Source organism: Anser anser, assembly GCF_964211835.1.
Source record: "Anser anser genome assembly, chromosome: 1".
Lineage (NCBI taxonomy): Eukaryota > Metazoa > Chordata > Aves > Anseriformes > Anatidae > Anser > Anser anser.
In genome coordinates, this window is record NC_139720.1 from 76,074,153 (window position 1) to 76,086,575 (window position 12,423).

The following is a 12,423-nucleotide window of genomic DNA, read 5'->3' on the forward strand; positions in this document are numbered from 1 at the left end:
AACAGCATTAGTCAAAAATCTGATTTCTTTAGCTGTAGGGACTAGACAGTTCACTGGAATTTTATTTCCAAATCGAGGACAAACACATGAGAAGTTTTTGTTAGTGGTCTTCTTCCCTTTCCCCCTTGTCAGTCTTATTGTCTGCTGCAGAGAACTGAAGAGAAATAAAGATAGATACATATTCAAAGGTGCTCTTTTTTTTTTGTTGTTTGTTTTTTTTCAAGGTTCCTTTCTCTGATCGTGATGTATTTGATCTTCTGTGACTCCAGGCCTGACTCAAAGCCCACTGACACCAGTGTTGGAGAGTAGTAAGAGCAGAGGTGGAGATGGTTCCATATCATGACCTGTTCTCTGTCTCAGCTCCTGCTGGTGCTTAGTTGAATGTATGGTGTTTACTCTTTAAAAACTGAAAAGAGACTCAACCCCCCAGCTTTACACACTCATTGAGGTATATCCAAGCTTACCTGCTAGTGAAAAATACACAAAATTGCTAAGATTTAGAAACACCCATTTTAAATCTTTAGGTGGAAATACTTTTGACTGGCTAATCACTTTTTTGTTATGCCATGTCCTGTTTGTATGTTCATTGTTTCCACTATTTAGGGAAATCACGTTTGTCAGTTTGACCCAATGTGTATCATTTAACTTACGTTACAGAGTAAGTCTGTGCTGCTGTCCTTTGTACATTTCTGTGATTGGACTTTAACACAGATTAGGCTGAGCAAGGAGGGGCTGGAGCTGACTGGGTGCTTCCCTCCCCTACCAGGAACGGGGTCAGCAAGGGAAGGGGCAGGTGTGGAGCACAAGACCCTGTGGAAGGGGGCTTGCTGTTCCTCTGCCACACATATCGTTTGGTGAAGCACCAGCCTGACTCTCACGGGTTAACTGCACCAGGCGACTTTGGCGATGGGAAGCAGCCTGGGCAAAGTAGCTCACAAATCAGTTGAGATAATCACCGCTGCAGTTGCCCTCCTTATCGGGATGGTTTGGCAGCCTGCTCTGAGCTCCAGGCTGCTGCCAGTAGAGTGCTGGCAGTGCCAAGGTCTCCAGTTTAAAATTAGGTCAGATAAACACAGTGAACTTAGAGTCAGATCCCTGTCTCCAGCGTCAACATGCACACACCCATGCTATACCAGGCGTTTACAGCTTACAGTCCATGTTGTGCTTGGAAGTCACAACACGAAGCTTTCACCTCTGCAGACCAAAGTACTGTGGGCTCACAGAGACAGGACATGTAGGAAAAAGTCTCAAAAGATTTTTTTGAAAGAGGAATTCTTGAAAGAATTTCAGAAGAGACGTCTTTGAAAGGAAAAGCTCCATATATCTTTTGTTAGCCTTTTGTTCTCTAGATCTGACAGGTCCCTAGTCTTAAGCTTTTTTCACACATTTATAGGCATATTATGGATACAATATCTTGTTTTAATGTGAAGAGTGGTGGAAAATCAACTGCTACTAAGGTACAACTATAAATCACTTGGGGAGGAGGGAATCTAGTCACTTGAGGACAACTCTGAAAGGTTTGGGACCAGGACTGCTATAGTTTGGCCCACCTCTCTCCAAGAAATGCAACCATGTCAGACATTCTTACAAGCTGTATTTTTCCCCCTTTTGGAGCTAGCAAGTCATGTGCAACTCAATGAGCTGCCCAGGCAGGGTTCCATACTGGTCAAATATTTGAAATACTAATAAAAATATTTTTTTTGATCTGAATAAGCTTGAATGACAGAGGTTTCGTGACCATGAGGAATCAGACCAAATGCCTGACCTCTTTATTTAAGCAGTCATTCCAAATTCAAACTGTTGGCAGTATGAAGTCAAGGGGAAGGCTGTTTTGTCTGGTGCATTGACTGTGGTAAATGGACTAATTTGTTTACAGGAAAGAATGGATTTGGGGGAGTAAAAGAACCTTGGCAAGGCAGGGCAGAGTGGAATAAAGGTGATCTTTGACCTCATGACCAAACTGCCAGCATTTCTCCAGCATAAAAGCAGGACTGGAAGAGTGTGTCGTTATTCATTTGGACATGACTAGGACACTTGTATTTTCCATGCTTTTTGTCTTTTTGTAGTAGCTAGACACCTGGAAAAGGATCAGAGCTGACTTCATCATAATGCAAATCATTACCGCACTGCTTTCCTCTTGACGTACTATGTCCCTAAGGATGTATGCATATTCATTTCCACATGAACTCCAGAGAGGCAGCAGCCTCTTCTCCTATAGGGAAATCAGCATAGGCCAGCTTCAATATAATGTGATGTACCCTACTTCCTGTTGACCTGAAAAACAAACTGTTCAGGATCTGTGGTGCTGGAAATGAACACACTGTTAGCTTCCCATTACGTTACACAATGTAGCAGAGGGCACGCTCTCATGAAAAATCTCTGGAACCTGCTAAGATACGGAGCAGAACTTAGAGACAGGCAAGCATCTCCAAGTGGAGCTAGCCTGTGCTCAGCGCGGAAGCGAGACCAAGCTGCATGAGGAGCAGTCAAAGTGTCTGCATCAAGATGCCCAGTCCTTCCCATTCCAGGAGCACAATGCAGCCAGATCCTGCAGAATTTGCTAGCCTGAACTCTGAGATCCACCAGTCCCAGCTTCTGTGATCACCTGGAAGCTTTCTGGAGAGCTTTAGGACTACTGCAATATATTTCTGTCAAGGCAACTGGCTGAGTTCTTTTTTATTTTTTTTTCCTAGTAGATATACTGGGGTCTGAGTTTAGAGCTCCTGAAGGCAGACTGCATGGTGCATTGATTTAGTTAGGTCTGTGTCCTGGTTCCAGTTAGGACAGAGTTAATTTTTCCTCATAGTAGCTGGTAGGGTGCTATGTTTTGGATTAGGATGAGAAGAGCGCTGATAACATGCTGATGTTTTAATTGTTGCAGAGCAGTGTTTACACCAGGCCAAGGACTTTTCGGCTTCTTGCTCTGTCCTGCCAGCGAGCAGGCTAGGGGTGCAGCAGGAGCTGGGAGGGGATAGACCCAGGACAGCTGACCCAAACTGGCCAAAGGGGTATTCCATACCATCTGACGTCATGCTAAACAATATATAGGGGTGGCTGGCCGGGGTGGGGGGCCGGCTGCTCGGGGATAGGCTGGGCATCGGTCAGCGGGTGGTGAGCAATTGCATTGTGCATCACTTGTTTTCTTACACATTATTATTATTAATACTATTATCATTATCACTATTATTATTATTATTATTATTGTTATTATTATATTCCTGTCTTAATAAACTGTCTTTATCTCAACTCACCGGCTTCACTTTCCCGTTTCTCTCCCCCATCCCAGAGAGGGAGGGGGGAGGGTGAGCGAACGGCTGTGTGGTGTTTAGCTGCCAGCCGGGTTAAACCACAACAGTCTGTTATTAACAATTAGAGGTTTTCTGTCAACTGTGTGCAGGTATCGAACTACAGTCAGTATGTTTCTTAGGCTGCTCCTGAGGTTGGTTTTGATATCATCTGGTATTGTCTGATTTTGTGTTTTTCATATGCTTTTTGTTAGACATTTGTTGATGCCAAAAGGGACACAGAGCATACTTTATGTATTTAGGTATGTAGATAAAACATATAGTGAAATCGTGTAGGTACTTCACTGAAGGTTTCAGTTCACAGAGGCGCACAATGGTTTGGGGTGCTAAGGCCTAAATCCAAAGCTGTGACTCCCCACATTCACGGGAGTGTGAGTTTCATCCCAAGAGATGCTAATCAAAGTGCTCTGCCTGATTCTACCCTCTCCGGGTGGCCCTGCCTATTTTACAAAAAAAAAAAACGACGTTAAAAGGAGTCTTTACAGTCCTCTAGAAAACATTGGGGAAAATGAAACACTGCAACAACCCTTACTTCCCTTCCACTCAAGAAAAAGTCTATTTCAAGCAGGGTTTTTATCCTACTGCTGTTCTGTCTTCTCAGACTAAGCCACACCATTAATTTTAGCCAAAGTAGTCACTACATTTGTGCTTTTTTGAACTTGCTTTTCTATATCCATTCTTCATCTGATTTCAAGGTCACATGCTGTATTTTAAGCATGAAATTCATATTCTACCACCTACATGAACAAAGCTAATCTTGACAAAGAACAAACTCTTGCTACCTTACAAGTAATTGTCTGTAGCCTAGTGCAGTATTTCTGTATTATTCCTGATTAGGTGAAAAGAAGATGAACAGCTGTTGCCAGTAAAAATCACATTTCGCTAGCTGGACTTTGAAAAATATAATGATACAGCACAACTAAATCCAAGAAGGCAGAATTTATGCCATTGTGCTATTACACTGCCAGAAAACTATTCTGAACTGAACAGCATTGCAAATGACCACGTAAGAGAGCTCAAAATGAGGACATTCACCAAGGAATAACTCATGAATTTAGCCATTGGTTAAGCTGCTTCTTCCTTCAAACATTGCCCCATCTGGTCTAGCAATTTTGCCCTATCTACTGGTAGAATTTTGTGATTTTGTTTTAAATTGCTATAATTTCCTCCCCTCATGCCTAGAGCACTGTGCAATGCCTTACTTAAGTCAGAGCAAGTAACCAAATAGGTCAGTTCCTTACAGAACGGTGGTAAGTCACCTGTCATACAGCAACTCCATAGCTGCCACATCCACTCTGGGCATGGATTTACCTTGTGAAGCAGACACATATGAGCACTGATAGGAAAGGCCAAATGGTCTGAGATCTGCAAGATTCATTGAATCCATCTGCTATGACCAGGCTGGATTCCCAGGAACTGGGTAGCTGGGTACAATGTTATGAAGCAGCTGACAAATTTCTCCTGCTCTTGCCTGTAATAATATTTCTAGGCATGCAGTGAGGCAATCAGAAATAAAAGTAACAAAAGCATCTCAGTTAGGTGTATTATAAGTCACACAAGACTACACCCCTGGGTTTGTGAAATTTTCATCACGCCCTTCTTAAAGGGACACCTCTAAACTAGTTTTGAGGTCTGCCAGGAGAGGATGTCATTAAAGAAACAGTTCCTGAAATGTGAATTGATTGGCTGTTGTAGTATCTAAAACTGGCACTCAAAGTCTCAATGCAATTTCTTAAGCTTTCTTAAAAAGCATTCAGAAACACTTCTCATTATTGTGAAAAAGAGTTTTTTTTTCTTTCAATGTATTAAGAGAAGCAGGTGCCATCCAGGTCATCGCTAATGAAAGAACAAGGCAACTCTTACCCATCTACAACTTAGAGCTGGAGTTCAATCCTACACTGTCAAGGTTACTCTTTAATGCTGCTCTTACAACCAGCTATCACCTCTGCCTTCCTATTGATGCTTCCTGTTGATGGTGGTTCCCTTCTGACACGACGTGAAGAGCCCGTGACTTCTGTGAACGTGTGAGCTTACGGCTTTAGCAAGGGGGCTGAGGGAAGCCTCCGCATCACTTACACATTGGCTCTTCTTTCTCGTTAATGTAGTATATCACCATGATATCTATTCTGCAAAGTTATTATGTAGAGGGGAAAGGACACTTTCTATACCTTTCATGTCTCTTGGCCTGTGGGCATTCTAATTCTGAGATTTTAATTTAAAATACAGAGAACAACTATGTTGTAAAGAAAGTGACTAGCGGAACTTCCATAAAAAGGGGATAGAAAGAGCAAGCCAAATTGCAGGTCTAGTTGAGCTAAGACATTTGAAATTAAAGGGAATTAGGAATGCAATAAGTTGTCGGTGATTTTTACTTTCAAAAAAGCTGTGTAATGACAGCTTAAAGCAAAGCTGGTTATGCAAGCCTGTGCTGGTCAACAGGGCAACATTTAGTCAAATTTAAGAGAATTTCTTTTCGGTATTGTGTCCTAAATGTTGGGCAAAACATGCGCTGAATCATCTGAAAAACCTTGTCTCTATATGTAAGGTGTTAAGGGGACCAATTAGGTGGAAAAATTATTCACTCCATTTTCCCCAATTAGCCTGGTTTTGGAACACCTTCCCTAATCCTCTTGCTTTCAGGCTGTGTGTGCTGATGGGGATGAGCAGCACCTTACTGCAGACCCCTGCTGCTTACAGAGGGAACAAGTTGTTGGTTACTGCCAAATGCCACCAGCACATGGCACACATCATGAAAGGAACAGGTCCCACATTCGTCAGCTGAGAAAGAAATGCGTACAGGATCTCTCTAACATTCTTGGTGTCCAACAGCTAGCATCAAACATGTAGGTAGAAATCAAACCATAATACACTGTGGCTGTGTGTAAGAATTCCTGTTTTTATTGTGGGGCTGGAGGGGAACTGTTGACCTGGACACTCCGTGCGTTGTTGCTGTGGTCTGAAAGGAAAAGTCTGCCATGGAAGGATGCCTCTCTCTTATGAATGGATTTTCTTCACACTTCCCTAACTGCAAGCTGGGAACAAGCAGGAGAACATTGGCCTCAATGCAGCTTATTTTCGAAGGAAAGTAGAGGAAGCAGTGCATAGAGCGGTGGGCCTCCTGCGGCAGTAGCTGACAGAGTGAGGAAGGCAACTCAATAATAAGTATTACTGACCACATTTTCATTAGTCATTCTCTCCCTCATCTGCCTCTGCTTAAAGACATCACAGCATAAGCACTAGCTTGAATTAGTTGTTATTTATAGCTCTGCCTATGAACAGAGCCTTCTTCCAGATACTGAAGATAAATTTTCCCTTTCCAGAAGGAAACTTTTTCCTCCTTGTTGCAGAGCGATAAAGTAAGCTGCTTTCCTCTGAGCGTTTGGGTTCTCCTACTGCAGCATATCATCTATTTCTGGGCTTGCTCAGGCAGCATCAGACTGCTGGTGGACACCAGTGCACAGCTGTGCTTGGTACTGTGAGGGACTCCCAGCTGGGTGAAGGTGTGGATGGGGCACAGAACTGCATTTCCAGTTTGGATGGTATAAGCTCCGATGTCCTGGCCATTCATCTGCATACAGTCATCAGTGCTCACTCACTTTCTGCCATATCCATGACCCCTTACTGAATTAATCATGGGAAAAAAAAATCGTTATCTCTGTTGAAGTTCCCAGAAGTGCTCTCCGGTTTATCCAAAAGAAGAAAGAAGTTCGCTTGAATGATTGTGTATAGATCCTTCTGATTTCTTTTGCAGGAAGCATCCTCAAAGGACCATATAATATTTTCAATGCTCTTTAAAAGGACATAGAGATGTAAATATTTGATCTTGCTGAGGGGGCTTTTTGCCAATAATTTAGGAACTGCCAGTGTTGTTCTGTCAAGCAAAAGGTGATCTAGTCCCTGGAGGCAAGCATCCTACACTTATTACAGGGGAGGTGAAGGGCTGACACTGCTTTTTAGCTAATCCCATCACTATCACTTCATATAATTTTATAGAAAACAGCAAGCAAGAAATACAAGATTCCAGTAAATACAGTTTACATGGGGAACTAGGGATCTTATTGAACTATGAACTTATAGTAATTCATCACAGGGTATTTTATTGATACATTACTATCAGCAACGTGTCTGTGCAATTTTCTCAGCTGGACCAGCTACAGATAAGCAGGAGAAGAGGGGGAGAGTGATTAAATGTAGTATGTATTCTTCTCTCCGCACCCATTTCTTCATAATGGTAAAGTGCATTGCCCTGCCAAACAGGTACTTTTCCCAAATGATCTGCATAGTTTTGCTTTCTTTCTTGCAGCAAGGCATTTACATGAAGACAGAATAACTTAGCTAGCTTGGCTGTTGTCTTGACAATGTGAGACAGAGGTAATCTAATGAGTTTACTTCTCAAAGCTACAAAGAGGTGCGAGTCACAAAACACAGGGTCAGCATCCGGATATTTCTGTCACTACTGTTCAAGGAGTTTGGCTTCGTTGTTTCTGTTCAAGCTTCTCTCTCTTTGAGATGACTAAGTGATAAGCACTGAAAAAAAGGAAGTTATCATACATGTTTATTAGCCCACTCTTAATAAAGAAGAAGGAAATCTAAAAAGGGAAAGGCAGTCGTTAGTTTTTGGAAAGACAGAGCTGCAAAGGAGTTAGTGCAGAAAACCAGACATAAAGACTTGAGGATTCTATTCCTGGGTAGCCTTAGGAAAGATGCTTCACCCTGTCTTTTATTAAAACACATTCTACATTTCAGGATTACTGCATTTAAACTAAAGCTCTATATCAACCAAATATCAACCAGGTATGCCCTGGACAACTTTCATGAATTACAGGGATCGATCAGAGATTCCCAGTACTAATGGAATGAAATTTGCCTCAAACTCCTTCAGAAGGGCAGAGCATGTGGATTCAGATCTGGCCCTTGGATTTGTGTCTTTCTCCACTTGGATGTTTTGTATGAGTCACAAAGGTATCTAAAAATTTGCAGATGGAAAACATTAAGAAATTGTACCTCTTTTTATGACCGACTGGACCAAGTAAGCAAAGCATTTACCATCCCATCCAGGACAAGGCAATTACAAAAGCTTCTAATCTTTTTCCAAAACTGGTGCATGGGAAGTAAAAATAGTCTTTGCATTTTCCCATTAACTTAGAAAATACAAACTGTTCTAGGAATCACAAATGAATGTTAGGTTATTTGTAGAAAACTCAGATTATTACATCATCTGTCTGGCCAGTGATTTATTACTGCCAAAATTCTGTGCTGCAGAAACACATCACCAATAAATCATCATTTCACCTTGTCAATAGCTTTAATAGGAGAGGGAGTGGGCTGGTGATTTTTTCTAGCCACAATGGTACTCCAAAAGAAGTTCTGAGGCAGGACTGCTCTTTCCAAAAGGAGCAACAACATTTCCCTGTCACCCAGAGGAACAGGAGGCCAGGAACATAATTTGCTTCTGCATTACAAAAGAGCACTAGAAGATACTGCTGCACTTGGAAATACTGCTTCATTTCATCCCTGGTGGGTGCTGCCACCCCTCTAAAGGAGGTTGCTTCCCCTTCAACATCTACCAAATTGACCATGAGAGGTGAGTGTTCCTCATACACTTCAGTGGAGTGGCTGGGCTCACCACTGACATTGCACAGGAGCTGGCAAGGAGCACTGGCAGAGCTCGTTGTGCAGCCAAGAACCTCCAGCCTGTGACGAAAAGCAATGGGGCTGGGAACATGCCCTATGTTAGATAATATTTGCAAAGCATTTGCAAGGGAAAGAACTGTATAAATGCTAAATGCTGTTGTTTAACTGGGTTGAGCTCTTTTCAAGACAGATCAACTGTATTTTCCTAGGAGGGATTTTAAGTGATTTCTCATTCTCCACCTTTTGTAAACATTTTGTGTTTAAGGCAGTTACTGTGTAATTCTGCAAAACAAGAGGGCTGTAGTTCCAAGGTCACTGGAATGGAGATCATAGTACTGAGGCAGTAGTCATTTATCTATGGTCTCCTACATACTTTCCATTTCTCACTTTTACCCTATCTCTTGACTTTTTGTTGTTGTTGTTGGCAATCCTTTTGAGTATTCCATTACTGAGTGAGGATTTTAGCCCACAGATTTATTGCTTTCTGTATTTTTACAGACTGGATAGCCAATAGTGCTGATTGTTTCTCCTTAAAGTGATATTTCTGCTTTTCATTATACTTCTTAAAAAGCATCCTGTTTTCTTCCCACATTTACCCTCACATATTTTTTTTTTCCTAGAACTCTTTGTTTTGCACTCTCCCTTCACCATAGGTTACATTTCTCACATTCTTTATCCTTTGAGTGTTTAGCAATCATAGTCAAATTTCCCCTAGCTTCACCCTCAAAAGGCTTAAAAACCCCTGCAAAAAGCAGCAGAATTCATCCCAAAAGAAGTCTCCCATAAGGAAATGAAAGCAAGACCTCATCTTTCTAACATAAAGTCAAGCTATTTCACATCTGCTTTTATGTCAAGAGAGAAAACACCCAGCATCTTTCTCCTTCTCAAGTTGTCTTTAGGTAGGAGCTCAAAGCTAGAACAAGCAGAGTGGTCTTGTGTTTATTAATCTCATTTCAGTTGCCACCTATCACCTACCAAAGTTCTTAATATATCATGGTGAAGTGCTTCAGAAGCAACACAGTGAAATTTTGCAGCAAGGAGATGGCTTCAGCTGAACTATAGGAATTACATCATGAAGCATCAGCATCAATGCAGAGGCCATAGTAATAAGCTACTGGTTCCCCATGCTTTCTGCCGTATCAGTGCTGAGGGGTGGAAGCTGTGTGACTAAGGATTTACAGCATGGACAGCAATCTGCAGTATGACAGGTGACTGCAGTATGTAAGCTGAAGAAAGAATTTATGCTGCCTGTTCATACTCCCAGATTCTGAAGTACCTGGTACAGGTGTCCTTATAGAGTATGGATGTTGGAAAACGAGATTCAGAGCAAACAGCAAGTTGAACAAGATACTCCTTAAACCAGCCAGAAGGAAATGCTGAGGATGATGCCCATGGTTAAGCCCCAGAATCTGTGGAGAGCTTGAAGCAGGTCATTTTCTGTGTGCTTCTCTTTCTGCATGAATTCACTCTTTGGGCTGGTTCCTAATCCAAGTGAGCCACCACCTTGCTAAGGAAAAGCAAAAAGCCCAGAAACAAAAGGAAACTGTATTACATTTCAGCTGAAAAATGAGACAGTTGCGTAAGATACTTACTTAGAAAATGCAAGTTTACCAGTTTGCAGCAGGGCTGTTAAGGAAGTCCCCAAAGTGCCCCCCAGCTTGCAGATGTTTTGGTTTGAGCCTCCTCTGGTTTCCCTGGCCGAGGCTGTGCCCTGCGTGAGAGCGCCGCGGAGCAAGGAGCTGTTGGGTACGGGGAGAGCAGCAGAGCAAGGAGGGCTGCAGCCCAGTCTGCCTTTCTACGCGGCAGATTTTTGGCGATCAAATAGTTATGAAAGGCAGGTAGAACACATCTTTCATCATCTTGTGGGTGATTCAGAGTCTCATTGAATTGTTTTTCCGGAATCAGAACCAAGCAAGCCAGAGCCAGTTTTGTCTTGCAGATGCCTTGGGGCTAATGTGCAACTTGACCGCTCCTATATTTCTGTAGTGTAACAGGTAAATGCAGGTGTCTCAGGATTTTACCAGTGCAGAAGCAAGTAGCCATGGCCCCTGTAAGAAGTCTTGAGGAAGCTTTGCTCTTGTTGGGTAACTCTCTTCAAGGGTCATTCACAGTTCAAAAGGCACTTCATGGAGGTGTTTCATGGATGGGCCCTAGTTCCTGTTCTGATTCCTGCACATCAGCAAATGCGATGCCCACCAATGCAGACCTATTGCATGTGATCTTTCCCTGGGGCTTCACAGTGAGATATATCCAGAAGGAAACCAGGTGTGTTTGTAACCTGTGCTTTAGGGCTTGGAGGTTGAGGAGCATTTCCATCAAAAATCCATGCAAAATTCAAGCAGACAGAGGAGACCCTTCAGAGAAAAGTGAAGAATCAACATTTTTTTAGTAGGTAACAAAAATCTGAAAGAGCTGGTCATCCACCCAAAATACAGTGCTTCTGCTATTTGAAAGCTATTCTTAGTAAAAGACTTGTACTGAGGGGAAAAAAAAAAGACTAAGTGGATCTTACAGACCCTTATGATCTTTATAATAATGTATACTTTCTGGAGGATCTCTGTCTCATGGTTTGTGATGCAAAGTTTAATGCAAGGATACATGCTCACTAGGCTGCAGTGACCCCGACAAAACAATATGCTTTTTGCAAGGTTGAATTCCCCACAGAGGTTTCTCTGTGCTTTACTCTGGTTTATGGAGTGCTATGGATCACCAGCACAGGTCCTCCATGCACTCAGTTCTTCTTGGCAGAAGTTTCAGGGTGACCGAGTACTTTGCACAGATGCAGGTACCCAGATGATCTCATCATATAAGCGCTGATCACCTGTAAATGTGGCCGTGAGCATGATGAAAAGAACTGATGGGTTATGGACATCTGAAATCTGGGTCCCACTATGAGAGGCTGAGCTCTTGACAGTCCCTGTGCATCAGGGACCAGAAGAAGCAACCCAGCCTAAGATGGAATCTCAGTGTGTGCAGTGCATGCTTAAAAGATGCCAGTATCTCTCCCCCTGTTCTACACGGTTAGGTTTTCTTCACACTCTTCCCCTGACCTTCACAGCCTTCTGCTTCCACACCAGTTACTGCTGCGATTTGTCCCACCAGCATGGTGTTCTGCCTCAGTCCATGAGTCAGTTTGTTTGTGTGGCTCATTTCAGATATGTGCAGCCCATGGAAAGAACTGAACACAGGTAAGAAATCTTCAGCCTCAAGAGGAAGGGAGGACACCTAAACAAAAAGGAGGCAGCTGAGGACAACACCTTGCTGTTTCTTGAAGATGTCTTGAATTCTGCTGGCTGCATTGAAAGACCACTCCCCTGGAGAACACAATATGCCTAATATTTCATGACTCTCCGAATCCTAAAGAGGTGAAAAAAGTCACCTGAAATACAAGGAATGGCAGACGATCAGAATGCCGCTGAGAGCCGAGGAGAGCAGCTGCTGACATGCATTTAGTAGAAAGCAGAACAACCTCTGTGGTCTTGGG